This window comes from Schistocerca nitens, chromosome 2 (genome assembly GCF_023898315.1).
Source record: "Schistocerca nitens isolate TAMUIC-IGC-003100 chromosome 2, iqSchNite1.1, whole genome shotgun sequence".
Classification (NCBI taxonomy): Eukaryota; Metazoa; Arthropoda; class Insecta; order Orthoptera; family Acrididae; genus Schistocerca; species Schistocerca nitens.
Window position 1 is genome coordinate 781,728,601 of NC_064615.1, and position 14,734 is coordinate 781,743,334.

General features: G+C 38.3%; 1 protein-coding gene across 1 annotated transcript in view; it reads left to right on the top strand.

Annotated features, from left to right (window-relative positions):
* The first annotated feature begins 352 nt into the window (after positions 1-352).
* LOC126237034 (chromodomain-helicase-DNA-binding protein 7) overlaps positions 353-14,734 on the top strand; it is a 322,661-nt gene continuing 308,279 nt past the window's right edge. Inside the window, exons 1-2 of the mRNA XM_049946794.1 lie at positions 353-859; positions 949-1,087. The gene's annotated coding sequence lies outside the window, so the exon portion shown is untranslated. The remainder of the gene's footprint in view (positions 860-948; positions 1,088-14,734) is intronic.

The window sequence follows — 14,734 nt, forward strand, 5'->3', positions numbered from 1 at the left end:
GTCCACATAACGCGTAAGTACGCCCCTTTACGGCTCAGCGGTTTACCTCTTTCGATATCACTGCTTACCGTTGATTCGAATGTGTAAGAAGTCTTCAGATGCATACAGCGCAGCAATGTGTATGTATTTTGACATTCTGTTGAAAGAAATGTTATACGGGCTCTCAACTCGGTGCTGTTTTCCCATTGGCTGGTCGAGAATCCACATTTCTAATGACGCCATATAAGATACCACCTGATTGGTTGTATTTTCACGACGAGTAAGGACGGTGGGTATTATTCTAACCAATTAGATCACTGGTCTTATAAGCTATTCTCGTTATTTTACGCGATAGCGACTGATATGTGGAATGGAAGAGGAATTTGAGGATGTTTGGGATTGGGTACCAGTGTAAAATGCATTATATTGTGGTAAGCTGTCATTTGTTCCTTTACCGGAAGGGTCTGTAGTTATCCATGGCGGAGGAATTGTTCTGTTCTGATTCCGACCGAGTTTGTGACACAGGAAGTATTGAGCGTATCAAGGCACCCAAGCCGAAAGAGGACACTTCGAATGGCGTTCACAAAGTTCATTGTTCCCTAATCTGGAGTGCTTGTGTTGAAAGTGTAAATTTTAAGCGAAATCGATGTGCTCCGTTAGGTGAGAAGTTACTCACCCCATCAAGTGCGTAGTGCGTGTTCGAGATGCAGGTAGTGAACGTAAAGTGTTTGTGAGTGCCCGGCTGTCATGTTGGCGTTGGTCGGAACATTTTTTTTCTCATCTCTTGTCAAGAATTATGATAGTTACCGTCAGGTCGTGGACGGACGCTAACCTGACTCCATCTTTTGATTCGCATCTCAGTTATAAATGTTTTAAGCTAGTAAGTTGTCAAGCTTTTCGCTCATACCAGCGAGTTTTGTTTATGAAGTACTTGTTTTGAGTAAAGCTTCCGTTGTGTGTTTGTTACAGCCACATCCCGGGTGGTATAGCGTTAGTGTTGGTGCGTCTCTCTTGAGCTACGTTACGAAATATTGAACAAAATGAGTTTTTTTGAGAAAAGGACGTTTGAGAGTTCGGAGTCACTTTCTGTAACGAACATTGCAAAAATGTAAGTGATGTTTACATGTCAAATGTGTTAAACGCACCTTAACAGTTCTGTTATTAAATAGTTTAAGTTATGTAGTAAATTTCTATTTGTCTATTTTTTGTAAGTTTCGGTGATAATTTATTACTTTTGTGTAGAATCAGCTGAAGGTGTCCGCCACAGAAAGCGCTAACCCTTTGGTTAGTAAGAATTAGCCTGATAGCATAATCCGTTCCAAAGAGCCATACGCTGTTAACAAGTGGGGCCAACCAGTTCCTTATACACTGCTAGAAATTTTTTACGGCTGTGAAGACGCGTTGTTGATATGTTTTTGTATTCATATAAACAAAACAATCTTCAGTAATTCAAAATATGCAGTTTTGGGTTAGCACTTCCTTCAGCAGGCTCCTTCAGTTTGAGAAGCTGTTAAAATTGTACAGTATTGCATCTTGTGGCTTAACGCCGTACTGTATTGATGGGGTGAGACAGTAATATAAGCATCAGGTTACAAAATTTTGCAATTCGATCTGTCCATTGTAAGCACCCAGGAGCTCATAACACATATTTTCTCGTTTACCTGGAAAATTGGCGAAAAGTTTTTACATGTTTTAAAGACTTTCATTCAATATAGTTGGTACATTCTTGGAAGGATGATTTTACCTGAAACAGGTGTACTGTTATTTCGCTAGTGCCAGTGTAACATGCAACTTGGAGAGTAGAAATTATTTTAAATCTGGCTTCCAGAGGTAGTTCTTTTTTTTTTTTTTTAAGTGGGTAGTATCATATTGCATGTAAAGTTGCTGTTGTGGGTAATATCTATAGTAAGATGAGAAATCAGTTGTAGGCCTCATTATTATATGTGGGGTTGGGGGAGTATTTTGTATTAAGAATATTTTGTGGTACCTGTATGTGTGGAAATATGTTTAGGTTTCGGTGAAAGTGCTCTCTTGTGTAGTCGCATGCTGTTCATGTTTTGTGAAACTGCACGAAAATTTTATTTTTTATTAGTTTACCTCAATAATACTTCTAAGATTTGTTCTCAGAACGTTGTCTTTAGAACTCCATTTAGGACAGTCTCGCCATTTTTAGTCAAGTTTAAAGGGATTTTTAGTTTGTGTAAATTTATTCTATTTGCTAATTAGTTCTTTAGTCATAAGCTTTCATATTTATCTGTTAGATGATGAAATTGCACAGTTGTCCTGTGATTTTGGCCTGTTGTTTTGATATGTCCTGTATGTGTGCCTCGCATGTGCATTTCCATTTTCTGTTTATCAGGCAATGCTTCTAATAAAGAGCTTTGTTACTAGGAATCATCTTGACATCTATGTCTTTGGTTTAGGCTTTTGGCATTATAAAAATTGAAATTATGTTGAGTCTGTGGAAGCAAGAGATACTAATTCTTGTGGTGGGTAGGATTTTACAGACAAAGTGTTTGGTGGTTTTTTTTTCCCAATGTTACTCTTCAGTGTTTTCTGATATCTTCTACCCAACTTCTGTTAGGCCATTCTTTCTTGTCTTGGAATCCAGTCATGTAATTTCTTAGTCCATCCAGTAGTCATTTACTTGGCTGCAGGACATGCACACTTCCATTCCATTTTCAGTGATGTAGATAATGCATTATAATCCTATCTATTTATGGCTTGCTCCATTTGTTTTCCTGTCTCTTATTAATAATCAATAGGATTATCACTTGTATTCATTGGTCCATCATTGTTTCTGCAGTAGAAGTCCATGCTGAGTACCGTAACTCAAAACTGATAAGACACTGGTTATCAATTTCCCTTTTTTACATATGGCCTGCTTGACCAAAAGTATTATAGTTCATTTTTACTCTTCTGGTTACTTTCTGGATTGTCAATAAAGTGGTCATTTCAAATGCCCTAAAAATAAGATTTATTAATTTTATAGGTGGTTTTGTGACCATATTCATTGATATTAAATGTTTCTGCTGGTAAGTTCAGAATGGCACCAGTAGAGTATCATCTTTGTAGTTTATTTAGAGTAGGGTCTTTGAAGTAAATAAATGGAGAAAAAGTTCTCTGACTCAGTCTGTAAAACAATCAAATGACCATCACATCTCCTGCTATTGAAATCCTTTCATTAAATGATTGGTATTTGTAGTTTTGGAATATTGTAATGGGAGAGAGGTACAAACTGCTATTGAAATTGTATTCCATGCCCAGTAAACTACAGTGATTCTGATTCTTTTCAAAATTGGTCACTTTTATTGCCTGTATAACAAATTAGACTTACTAATGTTATGTGGTAACCAGTTCAGATTGGATTGGCTGCTTTTAGTGAATCTACAATAATACAACAGCAGTGAAATGGACATTATACTAACATTGAGTACTATGTGAATGTTCCTGCTCGTAGCACTTAGTAGCAAGTTAGCAACAAAATTGATCAATTTTTGAAAATGTGGTATAATTGGATGGAGAAAACCCACACAAAGGTTAAGGAGACATGGAAGCTTTCAGTTCTAGTGACTCTTCCACCTGCTAGAAGGGTTCAAGGGGAAGAATAGGGTAGGAAGGAAGAGGACTGGCAACTTTTAGGAAATGGGGAGAATTATGGAAAAGTCACCCAGAGCTACGGGTTTGGACAACTTTGCCGTAACTCTCCCCATTTCCAGCAGGATAGGTTTATAAGGATCCATGTTCACCGGAAGTAATGATCCTTCCTTATTTCTTCTGTAGCAGCAGAATCATTTCTGCATCTTGCAGAGTGTTCATAGCTGATGTAATGTGGTTGTGGAATAATGTGTAGTAAACTGTTAGCAGGTAGGCCTACTGTTCTGTTATAATGTTTTTTAATTTCCTCACAAGGTAAATGACTCATGAAGGTTTATGCACACATGTACAATGTGCTATTGAGAGGGTTCTGGCTGGCAAAATTGTGAAAAAGTTATTCTTGAAATGTATTCCATTGCAGTAAACTATCAGTGTCATTTTCTTCTAACTACTTCCAAAGAATTTCCTCTGAATGCTTTAACAGTTTGAATATGTTGCATGAGCATTTGCAAACATATTTGCAGCTTGGATAATGAGTACAAATCAGACAAAATTAATTGCTTCTCATTTATATTGGTAAATTCTTTTTTTTTAGTATATATATCTGTCTGTGATTGTTGATCGTATTTTCGTTGAGGTGTTTCTTCGGTGTCGGAAACTCGGTGATGTACTTGCTGTGATGTAACATTGGTTTCTGGTGAACTCCCAACTACTGCACACTAACAATAACAATAAAACACAAATATCTGCACTAACATAAGATATCCTACACAAAGAATGCAAGCCTGTGCACTATTTGGAATATGCACTTGAGTATAACAATAATAAATGACACACCCAATTACTCATTTATGTACAGTGAAGGTACGGAAGACTTTGCATCATGGACGTATGAGTGAAATACCCCAAATTGAACCATGCATATATTCTGTACTCTATCACATTCTTTCCAATTTAATTTAATATTGCCGAAGAAACCCGAAGTTTAACCAGCTCCATCATTATCCAGTATCATTGAGGGATGTGTCATCCATTGTTTTCTCAGTTATTTTGAAATTATTTTCATTAAACCTCTGCTGGACCTCAGTGAACAGAGCATCTGCCTGTTGTACAGCCTGTGTGTCACTCTTTCTACTAGTGAACAATGTTGTCATCTGCATGTACATAAAATGTACCCATTTAAACTTTGATCATCAACAGATATCAGAAACTAGAGCTGCTGTATGGTTCATTGCGTTGCAACTTCGTTGCCTAAGACTGGTATGACTTTGCATCACTTGATTAGATAATATTAGACAGTTGCAGAGCAACTCTCCTAATTATGCAAGACTTTAACTAACACCTACTGTGTAGACTCTTTCTTCAAAAACTTGATTGATCTTTTGAAAGAAGTTAATTGTCCTCATACTAGGTTACACTTTTTTTTTTTTTTTTTTTTTTTTCATTGTAGCTTCCATCGCTTCAGCCAGCACTGGGTTTATGCAGGTACACCTGTACCTTTAGACTTCACTTGTGAAATGATAGTGTACCTGCTGGTTTTAGGAAATCTGGGAATTCAGAACTGGAATGACATTTTTCAGTTAAAAGAGTCAACAGTTCAATGATTCCATCAATTCTCTCTCTTTCTCTTTACAGGAGATACCGTAAGTATCTGAATATCTTAGCTCACTGAAGGTTTGTGCCGTTAAGTTCTCACGATGTCATTGGAACCCACCCTCTCTGTTTTGCATGTTGCACTGGTTTCTAGGTTTCACAGATTCTGTGCTGCTTAGCAGAGATATAGATTTTTTTCCATGAATCTAAAATTATTTTCACCTTTTTGATTGTACCACTTCTTTTGGTTGGTTCTTTAGCCTGTAAGTTATTGAAATAAAGTGCATTCTCAGATTCAGTATCTGTAGCTATCTTTACTTGATCAATCAGTACCTGAACATGCATTTTATGTTTGCCATTGTTGGGTGTACTAGATCTACTTGACATTTTTTTTTCAATCCTTTCTTATATGCCATATGATCTGTCATGTTTCGTTATCTTGTCAAATTTTTTAAGGGTCGGGATCATGCAAACGAGTGCATCAGTTGGTACTACGTCCATAATATTTGTCACTATTAAATAGCAGATGAAAGCATCTAATCCGCCTTTTTTGATGTTTAATATGAATTTTATTGCAGCACCTATTTCATTGCCTGTGGTGAACACATGAAATAATTATGTAGGTTTTTTATGGGAATAGTTCTCATATGAAGAGTACTATTTCTACCGTTACTACTGACTGTAGCAGTGATAGTATTTTTTTTTTTTTTTTCATTTGCTTCTTTTTCTCGCCAATTCCCATACATTAGCACTTAGGTTATATGTTCAGACCATTTATTTAGGTATTTTGTTAGTATACTCCAGAGTTACTCTTGGCTTGTTGTTACTACTCTCTTATTAAACTTCCTCTAAATCTAGGTCTACCTTCTTTTTGGAAGTTCTATCATACAGTGTTCGTAATATCACCAAAGTGGAGTTACTGAATGTGGTTTTCTTAAATTCGTTTTCCAAAGCTGATAAAGTAGATATTCTAGAAATTGAATAAAGGGACAGCTGAAAACATAAGAAACTTAGAAGTCAATATCCTTAGTTTAGCTAAGCAATTTAAACTGCATAATAAAGGCAAGTCTTCCAGTCCATATTGTATACCAATCAGGTTTCTTTCAGAGTATGCCTTATACTTAGCAGTTGTTCGCAACTGCTCACTCGACAAGCATATATATTTACAGATGGAAAAGTTGCACAGGTCACTCCAGTGCCCAAGAGAGGAAATAGGAATAGTCCACTCCATCAGTTTGCAGTAGGATTTTGGAATGTATACAGTGCTCTAACATTATGAATTACCTTAAAGAAAACTACCTATTGACACAGTCGGCTTGGGTCCAGAAAATCTCATTCTTCTGAAACAATTACTTCTTTATTCTCACAAGGTAATGAATACTATGGAAGGGGATTGTAAGTCAATTCCATATATCTAGATTTACAGAAGGCTTTTGACATCATTCATCACAAGTAGCTTGTAATTAAACCAAGGACCTTTGGATTATCATCTCAGTTGTGCGGCTGGATTCATGATTTCCTATCAGAAAGATCACTGCGTAGTAATCAACAAAATAGAGTAGTGATATCTGACATTCCCTAAAGAACTGGTATAGGATGTCTGCTGTTCCCAATCTATATAAATGATTTAAGGTTCAACCTGAACAGCCCTCTTAGTGTTTACAGATGACACTGTATATTACTGTGTAGTAAATCATTAGAATATCAAATCTAATTGCAAATTAATTTAGATAAGGCATCTGTATGGTGCGAAAAGTGGCAATTAACTATAAATAATGAAAAGTATGAATATGGAATCTGCTAAATTTCAGTTACATGATAAATCACACAAACCTTAAGGCTGTAAATTCAACTAAATTTGTAGGGATTACAATGATGAACAACTTCAGTTGGAACAGTCACATAGAGAATGTTGTGGGTAAGGCAAATGCGAGGCTGTGCTGTATTGACAGAATGCATAGAAGACACAGCATATTTACTAAATAGGTGGGTTCCACTATATTTGTTCGTCTTCTTCTACAGTATTGTTGTGCATTGCGGAGTACTTACCAGATAGGATTGACAGAGGACATTGAAAAAATCTAAAGAAAAGTGGCTGATTTTGTGTTATTGTGAAGTAGGGGAGAGATGGTCATGGATCTGATAAGTAAGTTGGGTGACAGTTATTAAAACAGTGTCAAACAATGGAAATTCTAGATTGGAATATCAACAGCCAAGGAAAAGGTAGATTGCTACTAACTGTAAAGGTAACATGTTGAGTTGCAGGCACGCACGCACACTCTTTTCAGTCACTCACCCAAGCAAGCAGACCTCACGCCCACTTTGCTGCAGTTGTTTATTTTTGCCTGACAGCCTTTCTTCCATCCCACAACCCTGTATGTTTTGCTTTGTTACTATTCTCACTAACCCTATTCTCCTTAGCATTATTCTCAGTATTCATACTTCGTCTTCTTTTCTTTGCCTATTCACAGCCTTCCAAACTGTGTGTGTGTGTGTGTGTGTGTGTGTGTGTGTGTGTGTGTGTGTGTGTGTGTGTGTGTGTGTGTAGGGGGTCCCCCCTTTTTTTGATGAAGTGTTTGGCCAAGGGCTAAAGTGTAAGTTTCTTTTCATTGTGTCTGTATGCAACTCGGTGCCATTTTTACAGTAAGTAGTAATCTACATTTCCCTTGATTGTTAAAACAAAGATTTCGTGTTGCAGCAAGTTGCAACTTACTCCTCCGAATGTGGAAATTTTTTGCTGTCATTCATCTACATAGGGAGAAATGATCTTTGTCATAAAATAAGAGAAATTGGAGTTGGCACAGAATTACTTAAGTATTTGTTGGAAGAGTGGTCTCGAGCTGGGTTCATGAACCCTCTTCCAGGCACTGCAGTGTGAATTGCAGAGTAGTCATGTAAATGTATCTTCTCATGGTTTACCTGCTGCAACTCACCCTTGTGAAATGTGTAATAGTATTAGTGTGGCGTAATTTGTTATTTTCTCCTGCATTTAATGGTAAACATAAATTAGCTGTGACAGCTTCTTTATTCTCACTTTCATAATTTCTTTCAGGGATGTTTGCTTTATTCATTTTCTTTGTATGATTTGGATAAATATCTTTCTGCTATTTGGCTGTCATGGCTCCTGAGTGCATCAGATCTTTGTGAGGTATCTCACTTTTCTGAGCTAAGTGTGCCCATGTACAGTGTTGTAAGGTAATTTGCCTCTTAGTTGTGCTTTTGATTATATGTGCTTGTTTCAGATTGCAAGTAAGGACGATTGTCTAACTTTACAGGTTTTATTGTAATACCAAACACTGTTATTTATTTCAAAAATTGTTTCTTCTTCTAAAACCGGGTCGACAGAAGCGTCCGATCCCACGCGTTGGCTTTGACCCGTGACGTAAGGGTGTTGTCGTGTGTGACGTCATGACGGTGCGGAGTTTCATTTGAGTGTGGCTGTCTCCAGTTCTGTTTTATCTTATTTTATTTACTTTTCTGATCTGTTCGTTCTATCTCGTGAGATTTTTTTTATTTAAAAACACTTATTACTTATTTTAATTATCTGTTTCCTCCAATTTCTGTTTTAGTTTATTGTATTTATATTTCTGATCTGTTCGTTCTATCCCGTGAGATTTTTTAAAAAAAAAAAGACAAAAAACACTAATCAGCTACTGAAGCATCTTTATCTTCTATGGGTTGCAGGGGTTACGACCCCTGGGGAGGTGGGTGGGTATTCATGCATGGCTGTCTTCACTTACACGTTGTAGCTATGCAAGGCGTCTAAATTTGTTTATATTTAGTTTGCCGCCCCACCCAAAAACACCCCATTTCCCGCACTTGTCCCGTTAGTGTCATTAGGCTGCTTCTGGAAAGTGTGTGTGTTTGTTTTTGTTTCCGCCATATTTGTGACGTCATGGGTCAAAGCAGACGGGCGGGATCGGACGCTTCCGTATTTCCCTAAAACCTTTTTAGTTTGCCTATAACCTTGTCAACTGTTGGAACTATGATGTCCTACTGATTGAGTGTGTTGATTGACATAAATTGTATTGCACAGTAGCAGGGTTCCAGTATTCATCTAAATATAGTGAATAAGGGATTCCATGAGTTCCATAAATCTCTCTGGATAAATACTGAGGTATTTCACTCAAAATGCACAACTGATGCTTGCTCCCGTCCTCTCAGCTGATGCTGCTCCTCCATCCACTGATCATGGTCCAGGGTGGCTTGCAGAGTGTTTTTGTAGATGCCAATAAGATGTTCAACTTCAGCTTTAGCTCTGTTCTTGATTGATAATGTTCTTCACACTTCCTTCGCTTTGAGTGCACAGGATAATCTAATAAAGGATATCCAATAATCCATAATTTTGAATAAATATTACCTTAATGCAGTGTTAATGGACATGTATTCCACTAGATTAGTTCTGTGTTATGGAATATGGTGAGACATTTATTTTTGTAAGGTACCGATATAAATGTAGAGAGCCATTCAATTACTTAAACCATCATTAATAAGTGTGCCTTGGTCATCATAGTGTAGTGATGCGACGTAGGTACATACTTCAGTTTTCATAAAGTTCTAAATTTTCTCACTTCTGAAGTGTGCAGCATAGGTGGAATAGTGAGCTTGTGAAATGGTGTGAGCAAGAGAGACAAATGTAAATGCCACATTTAAATTTCAATCGTTTAAGCATAGCCATGGTGCAACTGTGCTCTTTGATAAACCATATAGCCTATAATTTTTTTATATGTTTACACAAAGTGTTTTCAGGTCATTATAATGTATTTCACATAGTGGTTTTTATTTGGGAAATAGGTTTTCAGAAAAGCCCTTATTCATGTGTGTTTCATTTAGCAGTGTACGAGGATATGCTGAAAAGTAATGTCTCAGAATTTATGTGAAAACTCTTAACGCTTTTTAAATAAAACAAACTTGATTAATATTCTACATCTGTATTCTTCATATCACCCTGGTGATGAACACCTTTCTCCCAACAAGGTATCAGTTTGTTGATACCATCACTGTAGAATGTTTGACTTTGTTGATGGAAGCATAACCTCATCTTGGTTTTCACCACTTTGTTAGTGATAAAGTGAAGTCCTCGAAGGTGTCCTTTAAGTTTTGAAAACACGAAAATCCGATAAGCCCAAGTCGGGACTGTATGGAGGATGATTGATGACATTGAACCCAAGATGGTTTGTTGCAGATTTCCCAGTACTCATGTGTGGTCTGGCATTATCGCACTGAAGGAGAGCATTCTTCATGTGTGGATGAACTATTTGAATTTGAAACTTGATAATGGCACACTGTTTCTCATGCACTGAAAGTTATTTTACACATTGCCACGTTACATGCTACAGTCCGCAGTCCTTAAGTGTCAGGGGGCTGCAGATATGTAGACATGAAGAATAAAGATGTAGAATGTTAACAGTGATTGTTTTATTTAAAAAGCTTTAAGTGTCTCCACATAAAAAAAATAGGAGGCATTAATTTTCAGCATGTCCTTATAAAAAGTGGCAGTGTAGCATTTAAATAAAACTTGTCCACTCAAAGCCCACTCCAGAACTCCTAGACGATTTCCCCTTCCCACAATAACCTTTTTGTTATATGCAGCATTAGTAAGACAAAATATTAAATAACAAAGGCACTTAGGTGTCTAACATTTAGGTTTGTGTAATTAATGGATGTATTAAATCAGATATGATTTAGTGCCACAAGGCAAAAGGACGTATTGAGGTGCCTGTCCGCTGCATTTGTAATTAAAAATAAATGTAAATAATACCCTAAGATAAAGAAAATTCCTTTAGAAATAAATATTTGTCTTGCATATGGAAGCCCATAACCCACATTGAAATTATTATTATTATTATTATTATTATTATTATTATTATTATTTGGTTATGAATATGATATGGATATTTGTGGCAGGATGTAAATAATTTGGGTATAAACTTAACATTCACTGAACAGTGGAGTCTTTAAGTCGTCAACAGGCTCATAAACAAATCTGAAAACTTCACTAGCTTTCAGGCAGATTCTTTTCTGAGTTAGGAAAGTTGTCCTTTCCTTCTGTTTGCCATTATGAAACAGTCTGTAGCTCCTGCCAGTATAAAGATAGGGTGGTTATAATCAAACTTTTGCTACTTAAGCCAGTGTAAATGGAAAACTCTTATGGATACCAGTCTTTATAGGAATGATATTCAGACTGCTTGCTGCAAGATTTATGTTGTCAGTAATGTGTTAGTGATGTGATTTGCCTTTAGGTTGAAGCTGTATGCTCAAAACAGCAGTGGTAGTGTGGGTGCTCTTTGTGACTATTGACACACCGGGGTTGAAAAATATAATTCGGAAGTTCTAATTAACTGTCGATTCGAAAATTGTTCCTAGGAGAGGCTGATGACCAATATTACTGCGAATTGTTGAAGTTGCTTTTGTCATGTCTGAGCAATGTGTGATCTTCAAGCATTGGACAAGCTGAACATTCCATATTTCCCTGTTCGAAAAGTGCTGTGAACAGTTGTAAAATAGTTTGTGTAGTGTGAATCCAGATTGTTGTGGATGCATATGGTCATTACATTTAGCAACATTTGTAACCTGGAACCTACACATGGTGTGCTGTTATCAAATATTACCCTCTTATGTGGAAATGAAAACGTGTTTCTTCCAATGGTTTATTAGTTACTTCCCTTCTGCGTATCCTTAAAATTATTACCAGAATGTTTCATTGTCCCACAATTGCTTGTTTTCATGGAGGCCATCTCAAGTAGCAAAAGTTTAATTATAACCACCCTTTATAATTGATCAGTTACAAAATTGCAGATTCTTTTGAAAAACAATATTTTTTCTGAGGTGAATACTAAGTAAAGATAGACTCCGGCTGTACGTTACCTCATAAAGCAGAGAGGGGGAGGGAGGACACACACACACACACACACACACACACACACACACACACGTCATTAATATAATATGACAAATTTAATAAAGAAATGTCGAAATGTGCCTCCTGCAGTGTATTTGGAGCTAGATTTGGTCTTTATCCCTAGAAAAAACTGCTTATTCAGTCAGCAAATAGCTGAATAATAAACAGATTTTAAACACACTCCTGGAAATTGAAATAAGAACACCGTGAATTCATTGTCCCAGGAAGGGGAAACTTTATTGACACATTCCTGGGGTCAGATACATCACATGATCACACTGACAGAACCACAGGCACATAGACACAGGCAACAGAGCATGCACAATGTCAGCACTAGTACAGTGTATATCCACCTTTCGCAGCAATGCAGGCTGCTATTCTCCCATGGAGACGATTGTAGAGATGCTGGATGTAGTCCTGTGGAACGGCTTGCCATGCCATTTCCACCTGGCGCCTCAGTTGGACCAGCGTTCGTGCTGGATGTGCAGACCGCGTGAGAAGACGCTTCATCCAGTCCCAAACATGCTCAATGGGGGACAGATCCGGAGATCTTGCTGGCCAGGGTAGTTGACTTACACCTTCTAGAGCACGTTGGGTGGCACGGGATACATGCGGACGTGCATTGTCCTGTTGAAACAGCAAGTTCCCTTGCCGGTCTAGGAATGGTAGAACGATGGGTTCGATGACGGTTTGGATGTACCGTGCACTATTCAGTGTCCCCTCGACGATCACCAGTGGTGTACGGCCAGTGTAGGAGATCGCTCCCCACACCATGATGCCAGGTGTTGGCCCTGTGTGCCTCGGTCGTATGCAGTCCTGATTGTGGCGCTCACCTGCACGGCGCCAAACACGCATACGACCATCATTGGCACCAAGGCAGAAGCGACTCTCATCGCTGAAGACGACACGTCTCCATTCGTCCCTCCATTCACGCCTGTCGCGACACCACTGAAGGCGGGCTGCACGATGTTGGGGCGTGAGCGGAAGACGGCCTAACGGTGTGCGGGACCATAGCCCAGCTTCATGGAGACGGTTGCGAATGGTCCTCGCCGATACCCCAGGAGCAACAGTGTCCCTAATTTGCTGGGAAGTGGCGGTGCGGTCCCCTACGGCACTGTGTAGGATCCTACGGTCTTGGCGTGCATCCGTGCGTCGCTGCGGTCCGGTCCCAGGTCGACGGGCACGTGCACCTTCCGCCGACCACTGGCGACAACATCGATGTACTGTGGAGACCTCACGCCCCACGTGTTGAGCAGTTCGGCGGTACGTCCACCCGGCCTCCCGCATGCCCACTATACGCCCTCACTCAAAGTCCGTCAACTGCACATACGGTTCACGTCCACACTGTCGCGGCATGCTACCAGTGTTAAAGACTGCGATGGAGCTCCGTATGCCATGGCAAACTGGCTGACACTGACGGCGGCGGTGCACAAATGCTGCGCAGCTAGCGCCATTCGACGGCCAACACCGCGGTTCCTGGTGTGTCCGCTGTGCCGTGCGTGTGATCATTGGTTGTACAGCCCTCTCGCAGTGTCCGGAGCAAGTATGGTGGGTCTGACACACCGGTGTCAATGTGTTCTTTTTTCCATTTCCAGGAGTGTATTAGCAACCTAGAACAACAAAAGAATGTGCTGTTTGGTTTAATTAGTCACTATTTAAATGAGTGAAGACTTTTTATAGTATGCATTGTTGGAGAGTTAATAACAACTTTCTGTGCATGTGTTTGGCTTTAGCCTCCTTACGTTGTAGAATTTTCATCTTGTTACTGTACATCTTCATTTTTTCGTTTTGGATAAAGATTTTTTTTTTTTTTAAATTACGTATTGTCTTGGGAATACTTCTTCATAATCTTCTCCACAGACGATACAATAAATTTATCTTGTCATTTTTGTAAATGTCTATTATTTACCAACATATCTTACGGAGCTATACCTCCTTCATGGGTTGTCTTTTCCTCTCTGAATTCTATGTTTAGCAGCTCCACATTTTATGATTTATCATCTCTGTTTACAAATGAGTTTTAAGTAGTAGGCTCAAGCTCTTCAAAAATTTATAAATAACATTGGAGCATTACATGTTCAGGTCTTTGATGTGAGCGTAGATGTACCTGTAGTCATTCATAATATGACCTCATGCTCCCAATTTTTCATATACTGTACTGTTTTACGTGTGCATACATCACTTTTTACATTTACAGTACGATTTTCATTTATCTAATTGTCATTTTTTGTACTTATGTCTCTTTTTGGTGTAGCAACATGTTAGATTAATAAGAAATTCAGATTAATATAATGGTTTTTTTTTTTTTTCCCAACGCTTTTCTGGATAAGAGACGATTCATAAAGGTACCTTTGTATATTTAAAACTGCATTGGTATTAAGGCTATTAACAAATCTTTCAGGGAGGGCTCATTAGGGATGAGGGAGTACTTGTAGTATGCAGTAATGTCTTGCCTCTGGTTTCCTTCCTGTCTCGTAAACTGCACTTATTATTCCAGTTTTCAATTTATGCGAATGTTTTTTGTTTTCCAAGAATGTGTTATTTTGTTCGAGATCTTACACATTTGTAAGTTACAGATTTTCACCTGCTGAATATGATACAGTGGCAAAAATTGCAGTGCTCCTAAGTATGCAAATACTTAATTTGCGTATTGATTTACACCAA